This window comes from Manis javanica, chromosome 12, assembly GCF_040802235.1.
Source record: "Manis javanica isolate MJ-LG chromosome 12, MJ_LKY, whole genome shotgun sequence".
In the NCBI taxonomy this organism is placed as follows: domain Eukaryota; kingdom Metazoa; phylum Chordata; class Mammalia; order Pholidota; family Manidae; genus Manis; species Manis javanica.
In genome coordinates this window covers 3,673,222-3,693,083 of record NC_133167.1, presented here as the reverse complement: position 1 = coordinate 3,693,083, position 19,862 = coordinate 3,673,222, and the positions used below count along the sequence as shown (strand labels likewise).

Genomic DNA, 19,862 nt, shown 5'->3' with positions numbered 1-19,862 from the left:
TTCTGGAAGAAAGAGATCCTCGGCTGATGTTGATTAAAGTCTGAAGGAAGCTTGGCAGCTCCCTTGAAGGGAAACCTGTTTTTCTGGCATCCCAACCTGAGCTGAGTCAGGGCACAGACTTAGCAGCTGCCTGGACTGATGACTTAGCTCATCTCTGAATCCGTCTGGCCGTGTGTCCTCATGTCCTGTACTGGGACTGGAGGGCGGCTTCTGAGTGCCCCTTGCAATGGTTTCTCCATCATTCTCCTCCTAGCTCTAAAATACAGGGGAAGGATTATAAATTTGGCAGGTTAATTACCTTTCTGTATTTTTCTCTCCGCTCCCTCTTCCTCTAAGTGGCAAGGGTACACTGAGGCATCTGCCCTGCCATTGTGACATTTTCTACTGTGATTCTGACTGTCTTGGCTCAGTGATCTGGAGACCTCAGATGTCTCTTCCCAGATTTCTATGATTTTTCCAGAGGTTGGCTCCTCTGCTTTTTCTCCAAGCATCAGGCCCAAGATCCCCAGAGGCAGCAAAGTGAAGCTCCCGGGTGCTTGTGACAGCTGACATATTCCCCACAAACTGCAGAATGACTCGCATTCAATGAGGATTTATGATCAATCCTCCTAAATTAAGGCTGCCTTGTGAGCTGGAGGAGAGATTCTTGCCTGTGAGTCTCTGTTAATTAGCATGGGTGGCACCCTGGCTTACTCATGGAAGAAAGCCAGTGAGTGCGTTTGTTACAGATGCATCTCTCTTTCATGGCAATTGTTGCTGGTGCCAATGTCACAGAGCCAGCCTGGGTGGGCAGCTGCCTGCTGCAGGCCGCTCTGTGGGTGGGTGGCCTGTGTGCCGTGGACAGACAGTCTCCTCAAGCACTCTGGTTCCAGAAGGGTCAAAAACAATGCCATTTCTGGGCATTCACCTTTGCTGTGGGGAGTCATCAGAAATCTAAGATGTGGCTCCCTTCTTCTCTGGAGCACAGGTACCCCTGTGTGCACGTGCCACAGCTGCAGGCTCTGCTTCTTGCCACTTGTGGACTCCGACAGTTACTGAGCTCTCTGCCCTAGGTCCTTATCTCTAACAGGGGGGAAGCATGGTAAGCCCCCTGAACTTGGTTGAAGAGTATTTCCTCCAGCTGGGAAATATGTCTATTTCCCAACCCCTAGTACCTGTGATAGTGACCTTATTTGGAAGTGGGGCCTGTGTAGATTTAGTTAGAAGGGTCTGGAGAAGAGGTTGTCCTGAATTTGGGTGGGCCCTAACTCTGACGACCAGTGTTGTTGTGAGAAGAGGTGAGGACAGAGACCCGCAGAGGAGAAGGCGGAAGATGAGAAGGAGACTAGGGGGTGCAGCTGCAAGCCAAGGGATGCCTGGAGCCGCCAGAAGCCAGGAAGACACACAAAGGATCCTCCCCAGAGCCTGTAGAAAGAGTACAGGCCTGCCAGCACCTTGATTTTGGATTTCTGGGCTCAGAACTGTGAGAGAAAAAGTCACCATGGTCCTCACCCACCGTTTGTGGGTCTTTGTCCTGGGAAACGAATACCCACTGCCGTGTCCCCCCATCAGGACGGTGAGAAGGCGAAGTGAGAGGGCACATCTGCCTCAGTGTCTGGACCGTGTGTATTATCAGTTTTGCTTCCTCTTTCTGCACGTCAGCCCCCGGGTCCAGCATCCATGCCGCCTCCAGCGTGGCTGCTCTCGAATGCACAGTGCATCCTCTTTTCCACCCACTAAAGCCTTTTGCTGGATGCCCTTCCTGGCCTGGCGCGCAAGGCCTCTCGCTGTCCTTTCCATCCTCTCCCACCATCATGCATTTATGTCCTACTCATGCTGAACTTGCACAGTCATTCCCGACCCCAGGTCTCCAGGGTGTCCTCTGCCTGGGTCCCTCCGGTCTCCTGGTGGACTTCTGGTCATCCTTCAATGCCCTGCTCAAACGGACCTATCCTGGAAGTCCCTCCCGAGCCTCCGGGGGACCCCTTGCCCCCTGCAGCAGTTCATGCTTCTCTCTCAACAGCGTCCCCTTGAATCTGAGTCGCCTTGTGCCCCGTGTTTCCCCTCCTGAAGGCTATGCCTCTGTGCAAGGCCATTTTCTTATCTGCGTGTCCCTGGCCTTCTCCCCATCTCTCTCCAGCACCCATGCATGTGAAAGCACCCAGTGAACGCTGCCAGAAGCAAGGGCCACCTCTCGGGACTGCAGGCCAGGCACGGGGAGGATTTCACCTCCGTCTCGCTCAAATGTTTTCTACTTTGACATGGTGACAGCTGCTCCGGTTTCTCTTGCAACACCATTATACTCTCTTTTCTCTCTTTCTTTAATTTCATTGTTTCTTCTCTCTCTTTCTGGTCCCAGGCAAAAGGGAGACAAGCTATGGCCCATCTGGGACGTGGGTAATCGGAACACGGGAGGGGGCAACATAATTGTTGTTTTTCTTATCTTCTTATCCTGTTAACATAAAAAAAAGTCGGGATACAATTTATGTACCATAAAATTTACCCTTTCAAAGTATACAATTCAGTTGCTTTTTTCAAATTCACAAACGTGTACAAATAGCAACACTCTCTGATTCCAGAACATTCTCATCACCCCAGAAAGGAAGCCACTAGCACTCCTCACTGACCCCCTCCCCATCCTGTTGGCTTCTAATTACAGTACTGTACGCATCTTTTTAAATTTCTTTTGGTTCAAGACGGCATAAGATGGAAAACAAACTACTTTTAATAAATTGCAAATTACATGTGGAACCCCAGCTTCACAGACTCAACCCTAACATGGTTAAGCTTCTGTACACAGGGGTGTATATCATAGGAACTATTTGTAGTGTTTAGAACTGTGCTACGGATGTGTTTGCTAACCAACTAAATGGCAGTGTTATCGGGAGAGATAGGATTTCAGGACTGATTGCAGACATAGCATCTCTGTTTTCTCTAAAGGAGCTAATGGAAAATCCCATCTGTTCAAATGAAGCCAAGCACCAGATTTGAAACACAAGGATGTCCTTAAGGAGGAGATGATTCCTTATTAAATTCTGGAAAATATTCCTGACTTCTCTCTAGAGAGAAGCCATGGAAAAAGACCAATTTCAAGAAACATGCAGTCAAATGAAAGTGGAATTACAACATTTTGCTGTAATAATTTCAAATAAGTTGATTCTTTCCGTTCATTATTAATTATATACCCATTGGATGCCTCCATATCAATAGTATTTATTTGTCTGTCAGCATCAGTATTCATGAGGAACTCTGGGCCTGCAGGGAAGCCCTGCAGTGGAGAGGGGTGCCCCACGCCCTCCTCTTCAGGATGGAGAAATTATAACAATATGGGCAGATCATAAAAAGTTTCAGAATGAACTTTAAAAAATAGGTAAACTCTAATAATTCAGCTTTGGGCATTAATTTCTTGATGGCTAACATGATGCATTTCTGTAAGAGGAGCTCACTTCACAGGATATTACGTAGTGAGAGGAAACCCGTGGGTGCTGTTGGAAATAGCGGACCCAGCTGGAGGCTCTGGGAGGGATTCCTTCTGGAAGAAAACATGTCGTGTCCAGAGGGCAGGGTAGGGGCTGGAGAGGGGCGTGCACATTAGCAGGGCTCTGGACTCAGGTGGGAGTCCGGAATTACAGACTCGCTCCAGGCAGGGAGGCTAAGGCTGCCTGGGAGTGAGCTGGCAAGCAGGAAGAAGGTCTAGAGGGCATCGTGGGCATAGGGCAGAGAACTGCAGAGTCTAGTACCAAGGGACTCCATGCGGACCCACATGGGGTTGTTTCCAGAGGTGGGCAGAGGTGGTGCTTGGCTGCAGAAGGAGCTGGAGCTGGAACTAATCAAAGAAGGTCTGTGGCAGCTCCTTGCCCTGGAGCCAGGTGGGCTAAGGACTGACCAGGCTCCTCATCACTGAGGCCAGCAATGTGGGAGCTGGTAGGACCAGGCTGCGTGGACTCAGTTGACTGTCGCTTTGGGGAGAGGAAAGCCTGGGAAGGGCACCCGACTGGTTCTTGCGGTGAAGGGATTGTGAATTCTCACACCAGCTGGCCACGCTTCTCTGGGTATGTTCCTGTTTGGTCTCTGAGTAAGGTACACAGGACTGGACATGGTGCATCAGCAGTGGCCAGACTAATGGCAAGCCATCTGATGCTGGCTTTAGCACATGGCCTCGGGAATAAAGCAGGTATGGACTTGATCCCAGCTTTGCTGCTTGCCAATGTCATGGCCTTGGGGTTGTTATCAATCCCTGTGGGACAGGGCTAATAATAAACACTTGTTATAAGGATGCATGAAATAATGTATGCAAAGAGCATCTTTGATTATAGAGAAGGAAGCCTGGGGAAGTCGTTGCTGCTGATTGCATTGGCTACAAACAATCAATTCAGAGACCACAGCCATCTGCTCACCCACTGTTTCCTGGGCCCCACATCAATGTTCTTTAACGTTTAAAAATTTTTTTTGAGTCACAAACTCCTTTCAAATCCCGATGAAAGCTCTGCATGCTTTCCCTGTAAAATCCACTCGTACATTTTTCAAGGAACTTCAGAAGGTTCACAGATAGCTGAGTTGACAATCCCTGCTCTTGAGGACAAGGCTGATTTTGTGGCTGTCATTTCATCTGCCACTGTGCCGTGTGCATGGGTAGTCTTATATAATTGCTTTAAAAATCCTAATTTGCAAAACTGATTTTATTTATCTGATTTATTTATATTATCTGATGCATTGATTAATTGGCTGAGTAGGACCATGTCTCTGGCACAGCCTGGGAAACCCCCCTACTCATTTCTGTAGCTCTCTGAGAGCTTCTGAGCCTGTAAAGAACTCTGTGGCTTGGACATGATGGGACCCCTCCTTTCAGTCCTGTGTTCTGCCACAGGCAAGTGTTAGGTCACTGCTGTGGCTCTGACTCACCTCTGTTCATCACTGTTCTCTCATCCCTCTTCTGGACTCTGCCCTCTGCAACTTCCTTGACTCCCATCTTCTCCTTTTAAAATGACACTTGGGTGGGAATTCTATGTGAAGGAGACAATGAAATAGGGTGCGCTGACAACTAATGGAGTCATGTGCATCTAAAATAAATAATAAGGAAGACCTTTAAGAATCGATATGACATGATTCAGATTATATTGTTAAATGAGGATATATTGATAAGGTGTAAGCGACTGTTAAAAAGGAGGAATATTTGCATATTTGTGCAGAGAGATACAGAAAAAATAAAGTAAATTTAGTAAAAGCAGTAACATTTAAGGATTGAGCAAGAATGGGATACAGAGATGGGTTGGAAGAACGATTTTTTTGAATATAATTTTGTGTGTAATTATGAGTTTTGCACAATACATATTTTAATACTCAAAAATTCAGTTTAATTCAACATGGTAAAAAAAACTCTAGTATTGAATTAAAATGTAAACAAATGAATTTAGCTGTGTGTCAAGTTGATAATCCTAACCATACAAGGGAAAATAATTAATTCAAATACTTTTGAACTTTTCTAAGTAGATTTGTGATTTATGTTGGCATGCTGCTGTCATTCTGTAATTTTAAAAGTTCTTTGTAAACATCATAGGACAAATCAAGTAAGTAAACCTGTTCATATTGTTGGGACTCACGCAAATATGGGATGGGAGAGGTGAGGAGGAACCTGTGGCGTTGGGTTTGAATTCGAGGTGTCAGAATGGAATGCACATTTATTACCTGTCACCTGCAGTGCAAAGATGCAATGACATCCCCATTATAATGAGCACCCCTAGAACCCAAATGTTGGTTTGTAGATACCAGTTTCCACTAGGGAACCAGGCCTCTGGAGAAGCGATTGTGCCAGTAGGAAGGCACAGTTTGCCCCTAGAACACCTAGTTTCAGAAACCAAGGGAGTGTTTATGGGCAGACAGGAACATGCAGAATAACTAGGAGCCGGCTTGAAGAGATTTCTCATGAACAAATTGTCTCTCAAAACATAATTCTGTGCTGCAACCAGTTCACCTATGTGGAATTCCCCCCCCAAAACATTAATAATGAGGAAGCAATCGGGCAAATCCCGAATGCCAGCCGTTCTACGAGGCAATTAACTTAGACTCTGTCTGGTGTCATGGAAAAAAAACAGACCAAAGGGTGGTAATGAGCTACCGTTCTAAAATAAAAGAACGTAAAAACATAAAAACAGTACAATGCAGCGAGAGAAGCTTAATTGGATCCTGGGGCAAAAACTAAAATGCCTATAAAAGGCGTGTTGGGACAAGCGGGGAAGGTAAATGAGTGTGGAGCAGCTGAGACATTAAATTCATGTCTGTTCTTAGGAGCAGTCGTGGCGCCGCGGCTGCCTTGCGGGACGCTGTCCTAAGGGCTGGGCGGCCTGGTGGCCAATGGTGGGGGCTCATGAACTGGCCGGAGCCGGCAAGCGCCCCACATTTCAAGCTGTGCTGCCATTTCATCCTGATGATTTGAGGGGGCGCAGGTCATTTCCCTGCCCCGGCTCTGGTGGGCGGGACTGATCGGCTCCATGCAATTCTCCTATACCTTGAGCCTCTCAGATTCGTGAAATCAGTGGAAGATTCTCCTGGCGTCTCTGAGTCCTCCTGGCCAGGCCACAACTATTTCCTCAACAAGTGGGTATCTGCGTCATCACCACCTTTGGGTCATACTTTTCTCTTCTCCAAAGGAAGCACCATTTTCCTTGCTTTCCCCACAGGGCTGGCTTGGATCAGGGGTGTCCCAGGAGGCAGGGATTCTGAATTCTCAGAAACTTTGTGGTTGATTTTCTCCTAAGAGGCTGTGTGCATGTGAAAGGCGCAAGTATCTGGGGATTGGAGTCTAAGCCAGCTGTCCTGTGTCCTGGGGCAAAGCATTTGACTCACGGGGCTCCGAGCCCTCGACGGTCACCTTGGGTGAAGGGGCTCAATGCCTCTTTGTGAGTGAAGCATCAGAACAAAGTGAAAGGCAGAAACACCCAAGTAATGTGGCCGGATCCCACTGCTAAGGGCTCTTTAGCAGGGGTGGGGAGGGCCTGGCATGTTCTTTTACATCTCTAAATGCTCTCTTTAGAAAGGTCACAGGGTCTGGTGACACATGTGTCCGTTGGAGAACCACTGACCAGAATGACGTCCAGCAGAGCTCCTTCCAGGGGAGGGGCAGCTAAGTGGCTTCCAAAACGTCTCTGAGCTTCAGAAAAACAACGCCGAAGGGGTTGACGCCACGCCTGGGTCATCACGTTCTTTCCAAGTGTGGTGAGTCACAGAGGAGCTTCTGTGTCCCTGCGCTCAACCTGCTGTCCACGCAGATGGCGGGCACCACCTCCACCCCAGGGAAGGACTGCTTTTGTGCTTGCTGGCCAGCCATGTGCCTTCCGAAGGGTCATACGAACCTGAGCGGCACAGTGAAGGAAAAATAGCCAGTGGGATGACAAATGGGTTTGATTTCAAAGAAGTCTGTTTCCAGACGGAGGAAGGGCGGGCTTCCTGCTCGCTGGCTGGGCCTCCCGAGTGCTGAGTCATGACAGCTAGGCCTCTCCGATTGCACAACCAGCCTCTGAGTTTACTTGAATCATGTCCTTTCTAAGAAAAGGCATAAACTTGACCTAGCAACGTGCTTTCTGTGTGTTCAACACAAAGCTGATTCTGTTCAAAACATGAGAGTAAACAGCCTTGGAAGTGTTACAGGTTGGCTTTCCTAAGAATTCCTTGGATTTTGAAATTTGTTTATATTATGGTTTCATCAGCTTCAAATACTGTAACCCAAACAATTAACTGCCTCAGGGTGCAGTTATTAAGCACCCAGTTGTCGCCTCCCCTGCATCTCAGGCAAACACCTAATATGTACAGATTTTTAATTGAAGGATAGTTGATATACAATATTTTGCTGGCCTGAGTCCCCTCTGTGAGAAGCCCAGATGAGGGTCACTGACAATCAAATGGCAGGGATTCCTGTGTCTGACGCTCCCGTGGATCCCTGGCCATCACTGGCTCCCACAGCCCCTGGTGGCATATTTCTGGCCACTTGGTCTCTGGAATGATGTCCCCCAGCCCCCCAGGGCTCTCCAGGCACCATCTTCCCACCTCGCACCCTCTGAGACTCAGCCCAGCGGACAGGTTTGCCTGCAGCCCCAGCTGACATCATAGGAAGTAGAGCAAAAGATTTCATTAAAACACCAACAGAACAGGTGTAGTGGGTTGGATGTTGGTCTCCAAAAAGGTCTGTCCACACTCTAATTCCTAGCAGCTATGAATATTACTTAAAATTTTTTTAAAAAATTAAAAGGAGTCTTTATAGATAAGGATCCCAAGACAGGGAGATCATCCCAGGGTTCCTGGTAGGCCCTTAACCCAGTGACAAGAGTCCTTATAGGAGACAGAGAGGGGAGACATGGGGCGGGGGAGGGCAGGCACAGACTGCAGGGGTGTGGCCACCAGCCTAGGAACACCTGGGCCACCAGCAGCTGGAACAGGCTCCCCCGGGGCCTCTGTGTCTGGCCCTGCAGACCTTCATCTCCAGCCCCCAGGACTGTGAGAGTTTCTGCTGCTTCCAGCCCCCTCTTTGTGGTTATTGGCTGTGGCAGCCCCAGGACACTTACGTAACAGGCAAGCCCCCGTGAGGGAGCCCAGATGCAGAGCCTGGATTTTTGATGGTGCAGCTGAGACAGGGCAGCGGGGCAGAGCCTGGACGCCTCCTCCTTCCACCCGCACTGCCCTTCCAGCCAGGCCCGGGTCTCCGCAGCAGATGCCCACATTCAGCCTCGGTCTGCAGGCTGCTGTCCCAGAAGGCCCTGCTCTCTCAGTTCTGCTCATGGACAGACCCGGGTTGGGGACAGCTGCTGAGCTGACCTAACTGCTGTCCGTCGCCCCGACACAGGCCACCTGTCTCTGTTCCCCACCGGCTACCATGCTCCTCAGCTTCCCTGTGTGGTGGCTGCCCTCCTACCTGTCTGGGGCACTTCTCTGCGTGGTCCCCCAGCTGTTCTGTCCACGACCCCAGACTGCCACGAGTGGCCAGATGCTGGCTCAGGCCCACTCCTGATGGATTGTCTCCTTGACTACGCACCGCATCACACAGCCCTGGACAGAGACTTTCTGTTCTTTCTCCTTGAAATACACTTTGTGAGTCCTTAACCATCTGGATTTTCAGAATGATTGGAGCCATTTCGGATGTTCATGGAGAGGGTCCCCAGGGTTTTTCTCATCTCCCTTGTGTGTGTGCTGACTAGGAGGCCTGGGGACTATTTCACAGCCTAGACTGATGCCAATTTTCCCTTTCTCACAGAAAGGTTTCAGCACATTAATACTGCTACTAATATATTATTAACATTGTTCTGAGAGTAAAAGTTCTAAATTTACTCTAACTTTTCACTGTGACTGTCAGTGTTTACAGATATAATGTCTAGAGAGACACCGATCATGAATATTGTCACTATTTTATCCCTTAACCCATGGAGTTTGACATTCCCTGAATTTAACTCCGCTTTTAATAAGACCATCCCACATAGAACAAATATTTCTGAAGAATTATAAAGAGGGAGGTAAGTCATGACTTCACAAGGGGCCAGATGACCTGTGACTGCCTTCTTTTTTTTTGTCTTCACATCATCTCCTATTATGACCATTAATTGAGAAGGGGGTCCTGGGGTTCCCACTCGCCCTGCTTCTTTGTAATGGTGTATGAAGTCTAGTTTTCAGCAGGATAAATCAGCATTAGCCTCGCTGTGCCCCTACTGTCCACAGACCAATGAGGATTCTTTTCATTCCACCCAGAAATTAATCTTCTAGTTTTCTGCACACATGAAATGCGTTCCCTTCATCTCCTTCCCATCCATCACGGTGGAATGCTCCAGTCACGGGCTCTGATGGGAAAGGTCAGATGGGACACCTGTTGGACATACTCCTTTTGTCAAATAGTAACCACAAAGAAAATAATTGACAGAACACAGACAACAATTCATTACTAATTATAAAGCGGAGTCCTGTTGGCTTCAGAGTAGAGTTCATGTTCAGAATATCTGTGAACTAAGTAATGGTTAAAAAAAAGTTTATGTTTATGTGTTGAACATAGTCCGTCTGTTCTGTGAGACTTCAGAATCATAAGCCTTCAAGGAGACGCTACGAAAGACCAGAAATAATTTTACTTTGCATTGTTGGGTAGCTTCACTCTCAAAATAAAACCTTCCCAGTCATGATGTCATTTAATTACTAATTAAAGCAGTTATAGTCCTATCTTGTAATGTTCTGAAATAGTTATTATTAGAACTCTAAAGCTGATGGAATTCACTGGATTGCTTTGGGCTGAACGCAGAGCCCTGAAATTGACGGCCAAAGTTGTCCTTTGAGGCCAACGGACCTCAATAATTGGCAAATGCCTCTGGGGTGGCTGCTGGAGATGGGCTGGTGGGCTCATTTAGGACGACAGACCCTGCCCCCATTCCTGATGCACTCTTACCCATGGCCAGGGCATTTGCTGATATTAGTAGTTTGTGATTTGCTTATTTAAGTTTCTACTCTAGCTTTAAAGGAACAGAGAGCTACGTTTAATGGTCAGAGGTAGTAATTATTTCACACCAACTTCCTCTCTCTTTGAAGATGGTCCCTCTTCTGCTTGGGTCTTTACTTCTTTGTGGCATTCTGCAGGCGTGCAGGGACACCAAGGCTCTGCTTGGACCTGGGCTTCACACTCTGGAAGAAAAGGAGTCAAATAGGCCACGTTTGGAGGAATAGCTTCAGGGGACTGGGCTGGTGGGGGAATGTCTAGAGGTGGGATGTGGTTGTGTGCTGAGTGTAGTTGGCGAGTCACCCCCCTGCAAGAACCTCCAGTTCTTCCAACATGCTCTTCCCAGGAGCACAGCACCCCGCAAAACCCCCTGTCCCTACCTCCCACACACCCGTGCTCCAGGATTCCATGTGGAGTCAGCCACACTCTCTGCAGCGGGGCTGTCCTGTCTGGCTGATGAACCCTGGCTGGGCCAGACTGAGCTGAAACCTAAAATAATGTGTGGTTTTATTACCAAATTCTTGAACAGTTTTATATGTATTCATAATGGGAGATAAGGTGAGTAATATAACCTCTTGCCCATAATTCTTCTGAAACATCTGTTTTCAAAATATTATTTTACCCAGAGGGTGCCACCTTCAAATAGTTGAAGCAATGTCTAAAAGGGCCAGGCTGTCAAACTTTGAGTTTAATGTATGAATTATAGTTTGACTCTGCAAACAACACTCACTCAATTGCAATTCATTGTTTAATGTCTGTATTTCTTAAACAGCTTTTCCAACTGTGGTCCAGAACCACTTGCTTTAGAATTATCTAGAAATCTGCAGACCGTTGGGTTTAGGAAATTCTTGGGTAGAACCTGAGCTTAATGGGCTCTCAAAAGATACTCAGGCAAAATAAAGTTTGAGACCCGCTACACCTGGGGCCAGCAAACATTTTCAGTAAAGGGCTAGACATTTTCAGTAAAGGGCTAGACAGTAAGCATTTTAGGTTTTGTGGGCCATAGGTCTCTGTGACAGCTAAACCCTGCCACAGAAAATACACAGGTGGATGGAAATGGCTGTGTGTTCTAGTAAACCTTCATTTACGAAAGTGAGTGGAGGGCTGGAATTGGCCCCTGCACTGTAGTTTGCCCACCCGTGCACAATCAGTGTGCGGGAAGTAGAGACCATGTCTCTCTCTCTTTTGCAGCTGCACAGAACCCAGTGACGCCTGTATCACAAATCAGTCTCTTGGTAAATACTGATTGAGTGTGTAACTGAATGGGTGCTCATAATGGACACTGACTTTTTAACATTTTAAAAAATCTACATAAAATAAAATTCAGTTTTGGGGCAAGCTTCTGTGAGTTTTGGTAAATGCACGGAGCCCTGTAATCGCCATTGTAATCAGGACATGGAACAGTTCCACCCCACCCCAAATTCCCTCTACCCGCTCTTTGTAGTCACACCGATATAGTCTCTGTCCCTATAGTTGGGCCTTTGCAAGAAGGTCAAATATATAGAATAATGCGGTAGGTAGCTTGTTGAGTCTGGCTTCTCTCACTTAGTGCAGAGCGTTTGAGATTCATCTGTTTTGCTGCGTGTATCAATATCCCGTTCCTTTCACTGAGGAATGGCATTCCATGGTGTCCTGTTCCTCAGTTTGTTTATCCATTCCCCCCTTGAGGGACATTTTGGTTGTTTCCAGTTTTAGCCAATTAGAAATTAAGCTGTTATAAACACTGCTGTACAGGTTTTTTTTGTGGGCATATGTTTTCATTTCTCTTGGGTAAGAACTTAGGAACAGATTGCTGCAAAATGCAGGAAGTATATGTCTGTCTTTACTAGAAACTGTCAAACTGCTTTCAAAAGCTTTCCTGTTTTGCACTCCTATAAGCAACGTAGGAGAGTTCCAGTTATCCTGCATTCATGCGAACACTTGATATTGTCAGTTTAAAAATAATTTGTGATCATTCTAGTAAGCATGCAATGGTATCTCATTGTGGTTTTAATTTGCATTTTCTTAATGACATTGAGCATCTTTTCATGGGCTTCTTGGCCATCTGCATATCTTCTTTGGTGCAGTGTCTGTTCGAATTTTGTTCATTTTTAAAAAATTGAATTTTATTGTTTATTGAATTTTGAGAATTGTTTATATATTCTTGATAAGCTTAATTGTTAGTTATATGACTTGCAAATATTTTCTCAGTGGGTGGTTTGTCTTATTTTCTGTTGCAGAACATGTATTGTGACATTTTGATGTATTTATTTTTCTAAGGTATTTCTTCTTGTATGTATTGTGCTTTCACTGTCCTATCTAAGTACTTTTTGCCTGACATGAGGTTACAGATTTGTTTCCTGTGTTTTTCCTGAGAGCTTTACAGTTTTATGTGCTATATTCAGATCTATGATCCACTGAGTTAACTTTTATATTAGCTCAGAGGTATAGTTCAAAGCTTATTTTTTGCACACCAATTTCCAATTCCAGCACCATTTGTTGAAAAGACTATCCTTTCTTCATTGAGTCGCCTTTGTATGTTTGTTGAGAATCAATTGACCATATTTTTTATCTCTCTATGCTGTTCCGTTGATCCAGGCGTCTACGTTATTTTTTACCCCTCTTTCATTCCTAATATAAATAATTTGTTTCCTCTCTATTTTTTTCTTTATTAGCCTGGCTCGAGGTTTCATTAACTTTGTTGTTCTTTCCAAAGAACTATCTTTTGGTTTCTTGATTTTCCCTATTATTTTCCTTTTTAAAATTGATTTCTCTTCTAAGTTTTATTATTTTCTTTCTCTGTTTGCATTTGGGTTTAGTTTGTTCTTCTTTGTTTTCCTAAGGTGAAATTTTTGATTATTGACTTTAACTGTATTTCTCTAACACATGCATTTTAATGCTATAAATTTTCCTCTAAGCACTGATTTCACTGCATCCCACAGATTTTTATATTATTTCATTTCTCTTCTGGTTCAAAACATTTCTTAAAACTTTTGAGACTTCTTTGACTCATGGGTTATTTATAAAGGTACCGTGTACTTTCCAAATGTTTAGGAACTTTCCACTTATCTCACTGTTACTGATTTCCAGGGTACTTTCCTTATGAGGGTGTACTTTATATGACTTCTGTTTTTTTTAAAACTTGTTAAAGTGTGGTTTATGCTCCAGAATGTAGTCTGTCTTAGCGAATGTTCCGTGTGCCCTTGAAAAGAATGTACATTTTGCTGTCGTTGGATGTCCATTAGGCCAGGCTGATTGGTAATGCTGTTCAGGTCATCTATTTCCTCACTAATTTTCTCTGTGCTTTGTCTATAAATTATTGAAAGAGGGCCACTGAAGTCTCCAAATACAATTGTGGATTTGTGTATTTCTCCTTTCAGTTCTGTGAGGTTTTGTCTCCAGCATTTTGGCATCCTCTTGTTAGGTGCACACATGCTTAGGACTGCAGTCTTCCGTAAGACTGACCACTTACCATTAAGTAGTGCCCCTCATTATCCCTGACAGTCTTCCTTGTTCTGAAGTCTGCTTTGTCTGAGGTGAAGACAGCTCTTCCAGCTTCCAGTGGATTAGTGTTTGCAAGGTCCATCTTTCTTTTTCCCTTAACTCTTAACCTATCTGAGTCTACATTAAAATGGGTTTCTTATGGATGGAATCTTTTTATTTCCTTTTAATCCAACTTTACAATCTCTGTCTTTTAACTACCCTGTTTAGAACATTCACGTTTAAAGTGATTTTTCATGCACAGGCAATCCTTGCTTTGCGCAGGAGCATGGGACTCTAGAAAAGACCATGAAAGCTGAAACCATGTAAAGTGATCTTAATAACCAATGTGAAAAGTTATGATGCCACAGCCTTTACACATGTTTTGTCAAAACATTAAAAATTCTTCTGCTGTTGGTTATAAATGTATATGAAAATGAAAAATTAGTAAAACTAATGTTTATTTAGAACACTATAAATTAAAACATTTGAAATGTTGAGAATTGAAGGGTTTCATTCTTTGTAAAAAATTACTAAGAGCATGAACAATGCTTGCCTTCTTCTCATTACATAACTTATGTAGTGAGCATCTTCCAGCTTTTATTGCAAGGATGAGAATGCTGACTTCCAAGCTCTTTACATGTCCAGCTAAGACTGGAATCCACCAAAGCCATGTTAGAGTTTCCTTCCCAGCTTTCTGCTTGCGAAGCCTAAAGAGAGGGAAGGCCGTGAGCGGAAGCCATTTACTGCAGATCAGAACGACCTGGTCTCCATCGGACCCAAAGAGCTCAGGAGGGGCCAGAGTTCCCACCCTGGGCAAGGTCATGGAGTCTTTCCCCAGGAGGGCTGGGAGCTCCTCAGGACCCTCAAGCCAGAGGATGGAGGCTTGGGAACAGAGAAGACCCTCCTCTAAGTTGCTGGACAGCATCTGGATATCAGACACTGTGCTGTGTTCTTTTACATGGATGAGGCAGGAATAATGACCCTAAATCCAAGTTCACATGCCCTGCTAACCACATACAAGGATCACATCTCACCACATCCACCTTTCCCAGAGTGGGCTCTGAAAGGTTGCTTCTGGGAGATATTAATCAGGGTCATCGGAGGTTGGGGAAAGAGACGGGTGCTGTAGGGAAATTTGTTTGGGAAACTGGGTTACCGCTTAAAGAAAACTCCCTGTACAGAGCTGGGTTTGGGGACTTAAGGAGAAAGGAGGCAGAACTTCCAGGGCAGGTCTCCCTGAGCCATTAACACAAGAGTGGATGGAACAAATTCACCGAAATAGATCACGTGAACGGTGAGTCACAGGGGGTCTGAAGATGTGGGTGGATGCGGCCAAGTTAAATACCTATTTAACAACTCTTGATAAAGAAAGATTCCAAGTGTGCGATAGATTAACTGGAGCAGATGAAGCAATCTGTGCCTTAAAGATCCCGTGAGACGTCCCCACCCTGGGAGGCAGAAAATCCCATCAGAAGCAGAAGACCACCCTCACCTCGCCCCCTGGCTGCCCCCTCTCGGGGAACAGCGATCCTCCCGTCCTCATCAGGGAAGAGCAGGGCTGTCCCCCAAACACCTGACTGGGAGGGAGTTTACCCTCTGCCGGTCCAGGAGAATCTCCCAGAGCACATGGCACCTGTGAGGTGCAAGTCAAGATCCTGCAGAAAAATTCAAAAGAATGACTGGCTTTTACCCGAGGCAGCTTATTTTTCCATGAGAGAAAAGGTCACGGCAACGAGTTGAGGGCCCTTTTGGGGGCTTCTCTGAGACCAAAACTACTGAGCAAGAAATTTAAAGGTTTCCAAAGTATCCTTGGGTCCCTGGTGTTGCCCACGGGGCATCTGGCAGCCACTAGCAAGGATGGCTGCACCCTCAGGAAGCAGAAGCCCTGGACTGTGGTGGGTGGGGGTCTGGTGTTGGGGGCCAGGGCCTCTGCCAGGTCAGCCCCATGCCAAAGAGGCAGCCCCCTGCGTCGGCTTTTAGTCCAACCCACATGCAGAGCAGCAGGCCGCTGGCCTGGGTTCCATTCCCCCTTATCAGATGGCAGAGGTTCCAGGGGTCTCCGTGTGGGGGGCAGTTCCTGGGAAGAGGACTCTGTCCTTCTGCAGAGTCTAGTGTGGGAGGAAGACACTGCCTGGAGGTCTTCCCCACAGAGGAGATCTCTGACCCGGCATGGCCTCCACCGAGGTGCGGGCAGCGTGTCTACACCGAGAGCTGTCCACACAGCCTGGAAGAAGTGAGTCGCCTCCAAGTTGCCCCCGACCTTCCAATGACACCGCTTCATAAAGATCCAAAACCACAGCAAGACCCATTTCTCTCTAAAATAATTCTGATTTTTTTTCTTTTAGTTTTATTGCTGTTAGGTTTTATTGGCCCAAATGGAAACCTGATAGGATTTTATTATTCTTAGATAATGATTTATAACTGTAGGTTATTTAAATGTTGCTCATATAAGTTAATTGATTCCATTTTATTTCACTTGTAGACATGGTATCTTTATTGTTGTTAACAAGTCTCCTAAAATCATCCAAAAAGATGGCAAGAACTTTTTCTTTCTTCTAAAATAATTTGGAAATTTTCCTATTTGGGTTTTACTGTATTATTACTAGGTCTCTAATGAAGACTCAGAGTAACTTTTCAGGTAGTATTTTATAAATACACATTATGTAAATGTGAAGCTTCTCAGTAAATTGTCTCCTTCTTGCCTGACTTCTAGAGGCGCAGTAGGATTTTTGTTATTGCTATTTAACAATATCATCTATTGATCCAGCAACAATAAATTTTTGTCTCTCTTCCAAGTAATATTGAGTTTTTTCTTACTTGATTTTGCTGCTTCAGTTAAGAGGTTGTATGAATGCACAAATAGAAGTTCAATAGGATTACAATAGGATAGCGCTTTATAAATGTAGCTTATTTAAAAGTGAGCTTCCTGAACGCACTGTGTTCTCTCTCTCTCTTCTGACTGGCCTAGGGCAGTGTCTCAGTTGCTGTGCAGAGCCCACCGTATGAATTGCAGTGAGAATTTTATGTGAGCTGTCTCAGAATTGGAGATATTTGAAACTCAAAGTTTATTTCTGTTTACCAAGGGAGGAATTGACTTCTAGTTACAAAACGAACTAGATTTTCGTTTAAAAAAATTGTTTTGGAAGCACCGACTATGGCCACAGACCCTCCCTCGAGTATTCACTATGAATGCCAGGGTGTACGTGGAGAGGGGTGGAGGGATTTTGGAGGACCCTGCAAAGGGCCTGGACTTCCGTCACCAATTTCGTCTGTAAAACTGAGGAAGAACAACCTGCAAGAGTCCCCAGGGACCAAAGCTGGAACAAGTCTGGCAACAAAGTGGACAACATAATACTGGATTGTATAATACAGTGTCAGGAACACACATGACTCCATGCTGGTGTGAAAAAAGGATTGAATAAATAAAACGGATAGTGGAGACAAGTGTTCACGGCAGAAGAATTCCAGATCACAGAGGCAGACCTCCCCTCTCCGGGAAGTATGTGGACTTAACAACTCACTTCCAAAAAAAGGCTGAAAAAGGAGAAGTCCTAATACTAAGTGGAGCAGCCTGTCGGTACTACCATAACCTAGTGATCGGAGTTAGGGTCTCCTAGGGTAAGTCACAGTGACATCAGGTTCCCCCTGGGATGAGAAGGTCAGTACACCTCTGAGGCTTCTTTCCCCAAATCCCTAACTCCAGTCGAATCAACAGAAACCACCAGATAAACCCAAATCAAGGGGCCCTACCCAGGCCTCCCCAAGTCCGTGGGATCACGGGAAATGAGGAAGTACCGACAACATCACAGACCAGGGAAGATGGAGATGGTGAATGATTAAGTGCAGTTTTGTGTCCTGGAACAGAGAAAGGGTATTAGTGGAAAAACGGGTAAAATCCAATGAAGTCTGGAGTTCAATCCACAGTGATGCACCCATGTCAATATTTTAGCTTTGACAAATACGACCCAGAGATGGGACATGTCAATACCAGGGACGCTGGGTGAAGGGGACACCAGAACTCTGCACCATCACTGCAGCTATTCTGTAAATCTAAAATGCCTCCAAAATTAAAAGTCTGTTAGACTTCTGAGTCCAGAAAAGATGGTGTAGATTCATTGGGAGTCTCAATCTCCTGCTAAGTGCACCGAAACCAGCCAGTGATCCTAAGAGAACCCCAAGCAGGAAAGGCACTGGTGGGGACCTCGGAGCTTGGGAAACAGCGTGGCGATACGGTCCCTGGCTGCTGTTCAAGGTCATCTATCCCAGACTGCATGCTGGCGATCCTGACACCCAGAACTGCCCAGAGGGGCAGACAACGAATGCCCCAAGAAAATCCTGCTCTTTCTGTCCAAAAGGCCAGGGAGGTGACGTCCCAATGGGACAGAAAACTTTGTCAACCCAACTCCATGGAAGCCCCCTCCTGGCCTCATCCTGAGGTGGTGTTAGCAGAGCCTGGCTGGGTAGTGTGGACACCCTTCTGAGCCCCTGCACTCAGCAGCCACTGCGGACCTAGAGAGGGGTCCCCCTACGGCCACTGCTTTGGTGTCAGTGAAGGCAATGGGGTGCTGGGCTTGCTCTCCCATGTGGCAGTCCAGCTCCTCATCCTCCTACTGAGAACTGAGAGGAGAATCTCAGGTGGGAGGGAACTGAAGAAAGGGATTCTTTCAACCTGCATAGGAAGTGCTGGGCACACACCTGACTCCCCAGATGTGAAACGGACCTGAATGAACATGCCAGAAGGCTTGAGAATTAGACTGCAGCGTGGACCACCAGCCGGGTGTCAGGGTGGCCTCTGGACAGCATACAAACAAAGTGGACCAGAACAGTCCTGCCAGGGCTCCAGTCCAGATTGTCACAGGAGCCATAGCTCTCAAACGAAGGTCAGGACTTGTGTGCCAAACCCAGACGAGTGGCTGCTTTTAAAACAGGAGATTTGTAGAGGATCCAGATTGCCAGACGTCCAGTATGGCAGAAAACCACTCATCAGCTCAGGTGGTCTCTGGAATGTGTTCCCAGGGCTGCTGCACAGACTTGCACAGCCACACGGTCAGGTGGCCCTGATGTAGGACACCTACCCGTACTTCCATGTTCTGAGGTTTCAAACATCTCTAGAGAGAGCGCATGGGCACCTGCCTTGGCAGTGAGGGGGAGAGATTGCCTCCTCCAGGAAGGCACCTGAGGGCAGTGGGGGCCAGAGGACCAGCAAGGAGAAGGAGAGTCAGCTGCGAAGGAGAGGGCACTTCGGACCCTCCCCGGCTGTGTTTGGTGGCGTGGACACACCATCACTTTCCAATACTGAATAGGGTCCTTTCTTTGGGTCCAGCACGCGATTGACCATTTCTCACTGAAAATGCTCTTGACTTGGGTTGTGATTAAGAGCAATAAACAGACATTTTATCACTACCTGGATGTCTCTTCTGAATTGGAGAAAGGGTGAATGATGAGTTACTCCTGAGGAACTGGGCTCAAGAGCCCCTTGCTGTGCTTTACACCTCACAGTGGGATGGCGCTGCCTCCGTTTGACCTGTCATCTAAAACCTACAGCTCTGGCTTCGCTGGCTTGCAGCGTCCGTTCTGTGCTGCTGTTTGGCACCTGCCTGAGCTTTGCTAAGGGGATTTTTGCCTTGACCTCAGTTCTCCCTGGCAGAAATGTTTCCAATCGGTTATGGAAACAGAGGGGTGATGCAAACAGTGGGGAAATGGGATACATCTTTTAGATTCGATGACTGAAGCTTGGTTAGTACCCTTCCCAGTTTACAAAGCACTTTCCCACCCAGCAGCATCTCGTTTAAGCCTCCCACGGGTCTGCACTGGCTCCTTGGGCCAGCGGAGTGCTTCACTGTCACACCAGCTGTGATGAACGGGGTTCCATCACTAGACAAGAACTGAGTTAAACGCGTGGGTTTGATGTCAGGAGCTCTCCACAGGTGTATCTTTTATTTAAAAATGCCAATCATGCACC

General features: G+C 46.3%; 1 long non-coding RNA gene across 1 annotated transcript; it reads right to left on the bottom strand.

The window, feature by feature from the left end:
• Positions 1-1,403: 1,403 nt before the first annotated feature.
• On the bottom strand, positions 1,404-8,922 carry LOC140844903 (uncharacterized). The gene is made up of 3 exons (XR_012123435.1): positions 7,059-8,922; positions 4,882-5,039; positions 1,404-2,431 (listed from the first exon to the last, which is right to left on the bottom strand). It is a non-coding gene; the product is annotated as an uncharacterized lncRNA (long non-coding RNA).
• Positions 8,923-19,862: the final 10,940 nt, after the last annotated feature.